We start from the raw sequence: 12690 nt of genomic DNA on the forward strand, positions 1-12690 counted from the left end.
TATTAACATTCCCACATGCAGTTGAATTTTCGACTACACTATATAACCCATACTTCATGCGGTCACATTATTGGGGGCTTTTAGTTCTTCAGTCTTGTCTATTACAGCTTCTCTAATTACATGCATTCTAACCAATTTGAGGATTGCATTTTTTTAGCAGGAAGCCCCTTCTTGCAGGAAAACACACACAAAAAATAATAGTATAAAAATGGGCAACAATGACGTGCACAGACCCATTAGCCACTTGGGGAGCCAGGAGAACCAGCTTGTGAACCACTCCTACTCAGGGACACCTCCTTCTTCATGCATCTCTCTTTGTACCCAGTGTAATGCGTGGATTGCAAAAGTCAGAGTCCATTGTCCAGGTCATTGCTGGGTATAAACATGCAGCAGGATGCACCTATGTTGGTACACACCCCTCCTTCCATTGTGGTCATTAAGTGCAACACATATCGAAGCTGCATCACCATGAGGTGAATGGCTCTCAATTCTTCCTTGATCTAATTAAGGCCAAGCTCAGTGCTGTTCATCATCTTGAGGATTTCTCACCTGGTTATTTGTAACCAGTGGTCCTTCGCTTTAATCTGCATGGTGAAGAAGGGTATGGACTCTTCTGCTGATATTTGTGCATCAGAGAACAGTCAGAATTCTTTTGGTATGTCCTTGTACTGAGCCTAGCCAAACTAATCAGCAGTTCTTTTTTCTCAAGCCTGATGCAACGGAGTCATCTTCTTCTTTAGTGGGTACAACTCTGACAGATCTTCTCCAAGAATGACCAGGGTTGACTGTTTATGGTGACGAGGGAGCAGAGGCCACACCATCCGGAGATGAGCTGAGTGTAGGCAAACTTACAGCATTGCCAGCAAGTATCCATCAATGTGGAGATGCCCCATTTCATGTCCAAAATATGCAGGATTGTGCAAGTTTTCATTTGTTCCCAGCTGAATTGTTCCTTTACCTCTGAAACACAAGGAAATCAGTGTGAGTTTCCATACAATTAGGTGTTGCCCCTTTCCTTCTATCCATGTATATATATGCACCTCAGTAGCCCAGATTTCCTGACATAAGGTATCTATGCTGTATTTCAACCCTTCCCTACAAGACTCATTTCCCGTCTCATCATTGAGGTGGATTGCCCTACACTGGAACCCCATGCCAGGGGTACATTTGCTATTAAAGAAGACAGCCCCAGATATGCTAGGGGCCACCCTGGGACCCTAGATGGAAGCAGGAGAGGACATGTTCATGCATTGGTTTGGTGGTTTTGTTACCTCTAAGAATCTCTTTTCTGGAGAGTCTTGTGGTCAAACAGTATCCTCCCCTATGGTGCACCTCCTGCACATCCTATCTAGCTCTGTTTGAAAACCACGAGGTTTGGTGAAAAGGTACAGTGCTGTGGGATAGAGTCAGATTTACTAATACTCTATGGGGTTCTAGTCTGATGGGTTGTATCATGGCCCTAATCCTACATAGGCAGTGGAGGCATTTTGTTTTTGCAGGGGCTACCTCTTAGGACAAGTAAAGCCTGTCTGTGCCTACTGCATGTGGTATCAGCGAACGGACACAACATGATCCTGCTGATATCTTGGAACCCAGGACTGTCATGTGCTGATACCATGTATTGTGTAAGAGGGCACTGTGTAGCATGTGAAGAATGCTAGTGTTGGGTGCAGTGTAGTTATAGGTGAAAAGGGAGAGGTCCCTACATAAGTGCTGTGACAATTTCTGGATGGACTCCAATTGACTACGCAGTTCTTTGGCAAGGAAGGGATGTGGCAGCACCCACAGAAAACAGAAGGTATACAAATGTGCAACAATACATAACTTCTAGAGCATTGCAGGTCTTGAGATGACTCCAGGGGAGATGTCTGCAGTCCTCTGGCGATATTTTTTTTTTTAGTTCGAAAAATGTTCACGGGCAGTTTGCAGTTCTTGATTCAGTTAGGAGTGTTGATGTGGCCAATGAAAAAGTGATGGTCCGCTCTAAAGATGGTACACGTGGAGGCCAGATTGCAGACCTGTTGGATAAGAGCTAGGCTTGGTTTATTATTTTAGAAAACATTGCATCCTTGCATGTGTCTTCACCAATCAAATTTTAGGAGTTCCTGTACTTTTCTTTGGGAGTATATTTCTTCCACAATTCATTCATGCAATTTTAGTGAGGCACGAGAGGGTGGCCCTGCTTGCCTACCGATTTTGAAAAAGTGGATTATTGTTCATGGGTGTATTCATTTTTATGGGTTGTTGGTCCTCCCCCCCTCTCTGTGCCTGAGTAGGTGTATGACGGTAAAGCATTTTTTATGTGATGACCTAGTGAGCAAGGGCATGATTTCAGTTATTAACTAGTGCTCTGTGGGTGTTGACGGCTCCCCCAGTATACTATGCCTTGTGCATGGGAGTGTCATCAGTGCAGACAGTGTTCTTCAACCTACACGTGCATGGGGTGATATATAAAGGGGAGGCATGTCGCAACTGAAAGTTGTTTCACAATCACAATGTGCCCTGAGTTCATGTGTATACCCCTCTAGTCCTGGTATGTGGCGTGCAACACTACCCTCCCTAATGGCAGCAGGTGTCTTGAATACGCCCTTTTTCTAAACACTTCTTTTGAGCTAGCTTTGGGCTTCTCTTTATGGGGCTTTGGGCACTTCCCCGGATCTTTTCATGATCTGTTATCTTCAACTGTTGTGAACCAGAGGGGGTTGGAGAGTTGGTCAGCGGCCCACATGTGCCTTCGATAGTAGGGTGTCGGAGATTGGGATTATTGTTTCCTCCAGCCGGTGTGTGTAAGGTATTGTGTGTGGGCTGAATGCTAGGCCTGATAGGGGGTGAGCATATCTCTGTGTTCTATTCTGCTCGGATCTGTGATGGATCTTTTTGGACTTCATTTTCCCCGGCACACCCTCTCCCTAGGACCACATTTTCCCAGGATATTTGGACCGGTGGTTCTCGGCTGTGACCAGGGACTTCTAACTGGTGAGATGCTTCATTCGTTATTTTGGAGAAGCACAAGCCAGGCAGCAGGCTTAGGTTACTTGGAAACCTTTGAGGGAAAGGAGGATGCAAAATATTGCTCCATGGAGAGTCCAGCGCAAGGCCAAGAACTCGTCAAAATGAACCCAAATTATTGTAATGGAGCGGGACCGCTGGTTGTTCTGGGACCCCCTCTACTGACTCAGCATCATGCAGGGCTTTGCAATATGTCGTATTTTGTGCGGTCACTGTGAAGGTGATGGGGTCTTCACTATTCCAAGCATAAGGGGAAACCTAGCACCAGACACTGGAGGACAGCTTCATTTTGGAACTAAAAAGGGAGCCTCCATTTGACAGGAGGCCATTTAGCTTTCTAGGTGCAATGTTGGGACCACACCCCATAAAGCAATTTTGGTTGCGGACCCCGTGCCCGAGAATGGTACTTTTCGATCTGATGTTTGGAAGTCATCCCAATTGACTTGTAGGCACAGGGACCTGAGTGGTCGGGGAGCCCCCCTGCCCCCTCGTCAGAATGCCCTCCCCCTTGGGAGAGGCCAGCCAACCCTACCCTGGGGGATCAGCAACATAGTAAGGCCTAGGCTCCCACTGGCACCCTGAATGGCGGACTTTAGTGAGGATGTCCTAATGACAAAACACGTACAGCAGCCCTAAGCTTCCCGAGTGCAAGTAAAGGCTTGAATCCCTAATGTTTCGACTTTTCTTCAGAGTTTTAGTACAGTGAGTTTTGAGGTGTAAATGAAATGGATGCGTCACATTAGGGGTTTTAACTTACTGCACATTTGGGTTCTGTGTTTGTGTGAAAGTATTACTTTCCTAAACAGTTACCCCTTCCCACTGTGGTTGTGGATCCAGTCCGTGTTAGGCTGGGTTCCCTGTCTGTGATTGCTGTTGCCATGTGTTTATCCAAGTACCTGAACCCTGTTTTGGTGGTGCGGTGATGGATTGTCTTTCCTGCATCTGATTGTAAGGCGCATTCATGTTTCCCGAGGCTTGGTTTTCTCAATGGAGATTTTGCAGGAACTGGCTCAGGCTCATTGACCTCTGTTCACCCAGCTACCTTGGTCTCTTATTTCCTGGTCAGCCCCAATCCTATGTTGACAATCTGGTGAGGCTCAGATCCCAGTCAAAGCCTCCCCTCTGGTTACGCCTCAGTCTCTTCCTATGACAGTGCTCTGTACCTACCATTCACTCTCCTCAGGTGGAGTGTTCTCTGCTCTTCTTTATTGCCGTGCTTCCATGGTGCAAGCTTTCTCTCTCTCTCCTTAGTTTGCACCTTTCCACTAATTCCACCTAAGTTGCCTCCTTCATCCTCAGCTATGCACTGTTCTTTTTTTCGGGACTTGCTCGCACACTCGCTTTCTGTTGTGTCTTTGGCTACCTGAGTAAACCCTGTGGCCCCCCCTTGTCATCGGATCCTGTGGAAGTAGAACCTCTTTCCTCAAGCCTGCTTGTTCTGTCCCCACACAGAACCACTATGAATGTCCCTGTCACTAGAGTATCTTCATCGGAACCAGTGGGAGTGTATGTTCTCCATGCCGCTGGGGTTCAATGAGCTGAAAACAACGGACGGGTGGTCAAACTTCAGGGAGCTCTAGTTCTAGACTGGGATGGTGCTGGGATTGCCTAGGACTGCTGGCCTGTTAGACGGTTAAGCCTGGAGCTAACAGATCGCTGTTCGGTAGGGGACCCTCCGTCTTCCTCAACCAGAGGAATGATGTAACCTAATGCGGGGATAGCAGGCATAGGGGAGAGCACCTCCATTTCTGCATGTGGCTGGGGAGGGGCGCATGTCTTGCTTGCTGAATGTGGGTTAGGTTTATTGGTCTGGGTCTCCTCGAGGATGGCCCATAGTTCTAATAGTGCTTCTCTCCTTCCTTCGTTTGCTGTACTTACTTGGTTCATATGTGTGTCCTCATGTGTTTGATTATGTTAGTGTCAAATGTTCCCTCCTTTGGCAGGGAAACGTGTGTGCCTTAGTGTGTGTCTGCCATTTGTGGCACATTTTGTCGAGTTTATAAGCCTGTGTGAGAAACCTGGTTTGCATGTGTTTTAGCGGTGACTCAATGAGAAGTTGGGCAGTATTTAGAGGACAGATACACCTCCAGCTTTTATGGTTTTAGCAAACCTTAAGTTCTACTCTAGTCATGGGGAAACATATACACGGAGATTGCTAGTTCTAACTACTTTACTATGAGCTCAGTGTTATTTACAGATGCATCAACATGAACACTGCACAAACAGAAATATCAATGTATATGAAGGGTTTCAACATAGAAGAACGTGCAATGTTAATTCAAACGTCATAAAATTTGGCATGAAATAGTAAACCTTAGTTTGGTATTAAATAGCAACTGTGAGAAATAGCAATGCCTTCATATAGCACGTTAAGTCATCTACAAAAGGCAATAGTCAAGACAAATTACAGTTGTATTAATTTACAAGCACCACTACATTGATGATACATAAGTTTTCCACTGTAATAAAGAAAAACTGACAGAGAAAAACAATATGACTTTTCAAAAATACCTTAGCCCACTCCTAGTGCATGCTGTTCTGTCACCAGGGGAACCTCTGCGTAGTACATGGAACTAAGGGCCAGATTTACAAGAAACTGGAGCATCAGTACTGATGCGCCAGTTTCCTTGCGTCACCTGTGTCCTACTTAACGACACCATGTGTGCACCGTACTTATAGTATGGTCCACCATGGTGGTTGTTAGGCCACTAGCATCAGAATGTTTCACTCTATTGTTGTCCTTTGCTCCACTAGCGTCAAAACCTTTGTCGCTAATGGAGCAAAGTGCAAGGAGGCCCAAAGCTTAATATGGGTGCATCATTTTAACGCCTACTGTGGGCAGGCATTAAAAATTACACCAAAAATGATGTTGTGAAATCGTGTAGATTTTACTGTGCCATTTTTGCAGGCCTCCTAGCGCCGGAATTCCCCCCCTTTGCATTCATCATGCCTGATGCAGACATAATGTGGCAGAAGGGATTACGAAGTGGTGCAATGCATGCATTGTGCCACTCTTTGTAAATATTGCCTCCTTGAGCCACATTATTGTAAAAAAAAAGCTAGTGTGGCGCTAAGAACCGCTAGGGCCTTGTAAATCTGGCCGTAAGTAAGTCTGACTATCAATATCAGCTCCGGGACAAATATAATAAAAATGTATGTGGAGAAAAGGGACTACTCGTCAACCATAGGCCCTTCTTGGCCAAACACAAGCTATACCTAATCCCGTTGATCCAAATCTCTTTTTCCCTTCCATCTGGATCACACCCTGTATCACACCCAGTGTGTACCATCTGTGTCTCGCCCAGTGGTTCAAGTGAACAACACCTCTCACTTCTTTCAGATAGCAACAGTGTTAAGAACTTGGTAGCACTGAGAAAACCCTTTTAGACTAAAAAACAAGTTTGAAGTACCGGACCTATATCACACTCAGGCCGTTGGCGCAGTTGTGCGTCAAAAATTTTACCACCGGCTAACGCCATTCCAATGCGCCATGCGGGCACCTTATTAATGGAATGACGTTAGCCGGCGCTGCGGACTGGTGTGCGTCATAAAAAATGACTCACACCAGGCAGCGCCGGCGTATGGGAAAATGTGGGTTGTGCGTCAAAAAATGGTGCACGTCAGGTCTGAGGCAAAATTCAGGCCTCAAACCGGATTTGCGCCATTTCTTTTGATGCCCAACCTCCATTGACATGACTCCTGTCTTAGCAAAGACAGGAGTCATGCCCCCTTGCCCAATGGCCATGCCCAAGGGACTTATGTCCCCTGGGCATGGTCATTGGGCATAGTGGCATGTAGGGAGGGCCCAAATCAGGCCCCCCTATGCCACACAAAAAAATCAGAAAAAAATACTTACCCGAACTTACCTTTACTTCCCTGGGATGGGTCCCTCCATCCTTGGGTGTCCTCCTGGGGTGGGCAAGGGTGGCAGGGGGTGTCCCTGGGGGCAGGGGAGTGCACCTCTGGGCTCCTTCCTAGCCCACAGATCCCTTAACGCCTGCCCTGACCCAGGCATTAAAAAACGGTGCACATCAGGCTGTGCGCCGTTTTTTAAGGCCCACCCCCTCCTGTGCATCAAAATGACGCCAGAGTATAAATAAGGGGCACAGGCCTTAAAGTCATTTTTTGGAAGGGAACGCCTACCTTGCATATAATTAACGCAAGGCTGGTTCCCCCTTTCAAAAAATGAGGCACATGGTGGAATTTTGACGCCCGCGGGGTCGGACGTCAAAGTATAAATATGGGGCAGGGTTTGAGCCGATTGTGCGTCAAACATTTTGACGCACATTCGGCGCAAACAGAGTATATATATGCCCCTCAGGGTCCATGAGTACCATGTGTTTCATGCCCCGAGGTCCAAACAGTGAGGCCTCAACCGTGTATCACACCCAGGGACCAGTGTACCATCTGCGTCACGCCTAGCGGTCCAAGAGACAATCAACATTCACCTTTCCTAGCGTGCTGGCTATGGAAAAAAGGTGACCTCTGCAGGAACACCTCCGTGGCTGCTTTGCGACTACTCAGTTTGGACACATAAAATAGGTAACATGCCAGATTTCTGTCAATGGCAGGGCGCTCAGGTTAAATTTTTACGATTCTTACTAGTTTGCCATATGCCAAATGCTGAGACTAAGGCAGCTTCAGGGTGGACTTTCGTACTGCAGGTTCAGCAGAATTCCAATCAATTGCGGCATCTGCACACCTTCCTTGTTGAACAAATGTGAATCCATCTTGGCTGGGTCCCCTTCCTTCAGCTGCAGTCGGGTCCAAGGTACCAATCAGCTCCTATCTGGATCACCAAAATGTTGCTCAACTGTGAACTTACCTTGAAGAAAACTGAAAACAAGAGGCGTTTGGCAAAATAGGAACAGTCGGTTTAATTAAACATTACTGCCTGGAGAACAGTTGCAGAAACAGGGTCTGAGGAGTGTTGCAAGGTGCAATTGATCTCATTAGTGTTTTATAGATTTCTCTGGGCACCATAAAATGATTTTGACTTTATTTTCTAGGTGATTAATGTGATCCTTTGTCTTGGATTCGTAAATAAGGTCCTGATAACTTGACCTTGCTTGGACACCATGAGGGCCAGTGGGTAACATGTCCAGGTGCACGGCATGAAAGGCGCATCATCACTGTGTGCTACTGTGTGTGTTGTGTTCTGATTGGTTGAGTATTCCTGACTTCATTTGCCATATGTCTTTATGGTATTTGGCAAATGCAATCATCTCTCTGGTCATGTGGGCTTTATTGGGGCCAGTCTTCTTGGACCACTGTGGTGTTTCGGTGCCTATCCATGGGATTAATCTGAGTTTCCTGTCTGAGCATTTGTCTGTCAGCTACGTGCTGTCCTACCTTTGACCTGTCAATCAGTAACCTCAGGCCTAGGTCTCCGAGCCTACCTAACCAGGTATTTTTGAGTTGGAAATGATGGAAAGTTCATAAGGGGTGAATTCAATAATAGTGATGCAATTTCATTTTTATATGTGAATGTATCATGGTGTACATCGACCTTGACTTTTCAATATTAACAGACTTTGTTCACTACCAGGATATGCATCACTTAAAAGTACATGCCCGGTGTTAGAAATGGGATCTCTGGTTGGCAGTCAGTTTGCACTATGTCCAAGCAGGGACCTGCACTATAGTCAGGGTGGGGAGGTACACACCTACGATAACCCTTGTTCACCCCCTTGGTTGCTTGGCACAAGCAGTCAGGCTTATCTCAGAGGCAATGTGCAAAGTAGTTGTACCAACACACACACAGTAACACAGTTAAAACATCACAAAAGGACTCCTCACCAGTTTAGACAAATAGCCAATGTTTATCTAAATCAAACAAGACCAAAACAACAAAAAGCCAAAACACACAAGCACAGATATTATATTTTAAAGTAAAAAGAGTCTTAATCCATAGAAATTAATGGATGTGCTGTTTTGGCACAAAGTACCAGGTATGCATCAAAAATAAAGCCGCATAGCCAAGCGTGTGTCAGTAAAGCAAGCAATGCATTGATTCCTTACTCATAAGTGAGGCCATTCATAATTTTTTAATCCGCCAGGCAAACAATGCATTGATTCTTTCCTTGCAGGGAAGAGATGTGTTGGTTTCCAGACAAGCTGCCTCAGGTCTGCGAGGTGATGTTGCAGGTTTTAATGCCCAGGAATGATGTGAGGAAAATCCAGATACACAGCAGCGATTAATTCACTCTGAGCTGGTGCTGCATCATCTTACCGGCAATGAGTCAATTTTTTAGCTGCTGTGCAGGCTCTGCATTGATTTTTATGCTGCTGGGCTCCGGTGTGTGGATTTTCACCTTGGGTTCACCAGCTTTTCCTTTTAACGCCCAAGGGACTAGATGTGGCACAACTTGACAGGGTAGGTGTCTCAGCAAGAGATCCCAGGTGCTGGTAGATGAAGTCTTTGATGACCCTGAGACTTCAGAACAGGGGGCAAGCTCTGTCCACGCCCTTGGAGAATCTTCACAAGCAGGATACACTGCAAAGTTCAGTTGTCCTCTTTAGGGAAGAAGCAGGAACTGCAGGCCAACCTCTTGATCCAGAAGTAATCTAAAAGTCTGGGGTTTTGGGTCCACTACTTATACTCATTTCTGCCTTTGAAATAGGCAAACTTCAAAGGAATGTCTCTCTTGTTCACAAGATCCTACCTTACCAAGGCCTGTCCCCTGACACACACCAGGGAATTGGAGACTGCATTGTGGGAGGACAGGCACAGCCCTTTCAGGTGTAAGTGTCAACTCCTCCCTTCCTCACACTAGCCCAGGAGACTTCTCAGGATATACAGGACACTCTTTAGCTCCCTTTGTGTCACTGTCTAGAGGGAATTCACAAACAGCCCAACTATCAGTCCGACACAGATGTCAATTCCACAGGCAGGTAGAGGCACAGAGGGGGTGATTCTGAGACTGGCGGGCGGCGGAGGCCGCCCGCCAGTCTTCCCCCGACAAAATACCGCTCCGCGGTCGCAAGACCGCTGAGGGTATTTTGAGATTTGCCCTGGGCTGTCGGGCGGCCGCCAAAAGGCCGCCCGCCAGCCCAGGGCAAATCTACCTTCCCACGAGGACGGCGGCTCAGAATTGAGCCGGCGTAGTGGGAAGGTGCGACGGGTGCTGTTGCACCCGTCGCGTATTTCAGTGTCTGCTTTGCAGACACTGAAATACTACGTGGGGCCCTCTTACGGCGGCCCCTGCAGTGCCCATGCCATTGGCATGGGCACTGCAGGGGCCCCCAGGGGCCCCGCGGCACCCCCTACCGCCATCCTGTTCCTGGCGGGAGACCCGCCAGGAACAGGATGGCGGTAGGGGGTGTCAGAATCCCCATGGCGGCGGAGCGCGCTCCGCCGCCATGGAGGATTCTCCCGAGCAGCGGAAAGTCGGCGGGAGACCGCCGACTTTCCGTTTCTGACCGCGGCTGAACCGCCGCAGTCAGAATGCTCGAGGGAGCACCGTCAGCCTGTTGGCGGTGCTCCCGTGGTCGGTGACCCTGGCGGTCACCGACCGCCAGGGTCAGAATGACCCCCAGAATGTTTAAGCAAGAAAATGCCCACTTTCTAAAAGTGGCATTTTCAAACAGACAATCTCCACAAACTCCATATCTTTATCTGCTCCAAATTGGAAACAAAACTTAAAAGATATTTAAAGGAAGTACCCATGTTTACCTATGGGAGAGATAGGCCTGGCAATCATGAAAAATGAATTTGGCAGTATTTCACTATCAGGACATGTAAAACACGGCAGTACATGTCCTACCATTTACATACACTGCACTCTGCCCATGGGGCTACTTAGGGCCTCCCTTAGGGGTGACTTACATGTAGTAAAAGGGATGATTTGGGCCTGTGAAGTGGGTAGACTTGCGTAGTCAAACTGACAGTGCAAAACTGCACACACAGACACTGCTGTGACAGGCTTGAGACATGTTTACAGGGCTACTCACATGGGTGACACAATCAGTGCTGCAGGCGCATTAGTAGCATTTGATTTACAGGCCCTGGATGAACATAGTACATGTTTACTAGGAACTTATCAGTAAATTAAATATGACAATTGGGGATATGCCAAAATTGCCATATTTTGGGGAGAGAGCTTTAGCACTTTGGCACTAGTTAGCAGTACCAGCAGAAAAGAGGTCAGAAAAGTGGAGAAGGTAGGCAAAAAGTTGACACTTGGTATTTCTCACAAAGTGCTTGATTTTCTTCTTATACACATACTCTCCCAGGACCAGAATCAGGTGAAATCAAGATACAAGACAAACTTGCAATGACCCTTTCCAAGACTTGCAGAAAAAAAGGCTTCACAACGGTCTAGTCTTGACCACTCTACGCGGAACAATCACAATAAAACTGCACTTTGTAGACTTTAACAAATCTCCCTAACCTAAGATGGTACTTATCAGACAAGCGCTTAGTGTAGTTTTAATGACACAGGGCCTAACCTCTATAGCTGCACATCACTTATGATACTCCCCCCTTCTTCTTACAGCATGATTGGCCATCAGCTCTGATTCACAATATTTAAGAGTTTCTATCACCTGTAGCGAGTGATCTGTAATGTATTTTTCCTCCACATTTACAGGATCACTCGTGGTGTGAGGACACATAAATGACATTGGGCGCCTTTCAAAAGACACCCTCTCTGATCTTCCTGTTTCACAGTGCAACATATGAAAATGGAGGCATAAACTGTCCCCAAATATGTATTCAAATACCACTCTTAGGAAATCTGGGAAACTACATCCTGCCCCACTATCTCACATACTGACATTTCCCACATTCACTGTGCCTTGGCATGTTACCAGAGAAGCAGGAGCAAAATACTCATCCCCTTTCTCTCTCTCCCGCTCTCTAGTTCTCTATCAAGCGGTCATGATTTACACCTATTCTTCATCGAAGCATCTGTTTTACTTTTCAAGCACCAACAACTAGTCATCTAGAAGGTGATATCTGTCTCTTGTCACAACGATACACAATTCTTATAAGAAATCAGACACATTCTCACATGCTTCTTCTAAGATCTACTCCATCACACATCTTTGCCATGTACCTTCATAAATCTGGGATTCATTCTCAGAGACCTCTTTTCTCACACTCCCTCTCATCTTCTTGTCTCAGATATCCTCCTTTAAGCATATCTCATGTTCTGCCCCTACATCTACTCCATCACAATTATTTTAGGTTTGTGTCTCTTTCCTTCTTCATCTCACTGATCTTACCAATAGATGCAAGTCTGTTGTGACAGTTCTGACTCCTGCAGCGTATTTCACTGGGCGCCACCAGTGCTAAAGGCTGTGATGATAGGTATGTAGCAAGGTGAAGTAATAGTGTGTCTTTTTGGGTTTTTTCAGTGTCTTCAGAGAACCTGCTGATTGAGGGAACAAGCGAAGGTAAGGTGACTGGCATTTACTGTTGCACACATCACACACACACACACCGACTAGCAATTTTGTCACCATATCTGCCACCTATGTCGGCTAGTTTTTTAGAGGGACAATTTAGCCAGTAGCAATGATGGTGTCACGTTGAATGACTGCTGCTGAAGCCCATAACTCAGGTTATGGCGTACAGTTCGGAAGCAGGATCAGAGACTGAGACAGCAGATACTGAGAAAGCATCTGATGGAGAGGACAATGGAGCAGAATCGGGGGGTGATGTTTCAGCCGGTGGAG

Source organism: Pleurodeles waltl, chromosome 3_1 (genome assembly GCF_031143425.1).
Source record: "Pleurodeles waltl isolate 20211129_DDA chromosome 3_1, aPleWal1.hap1.20221129, whole genome shotgun sequence".
Lineage (NCBI taxonomy): Eukaryota > Metazoa > Chordata > Amphibia > Caudata > Salamandridae > Pleurodeles > Pleurodeles waltl.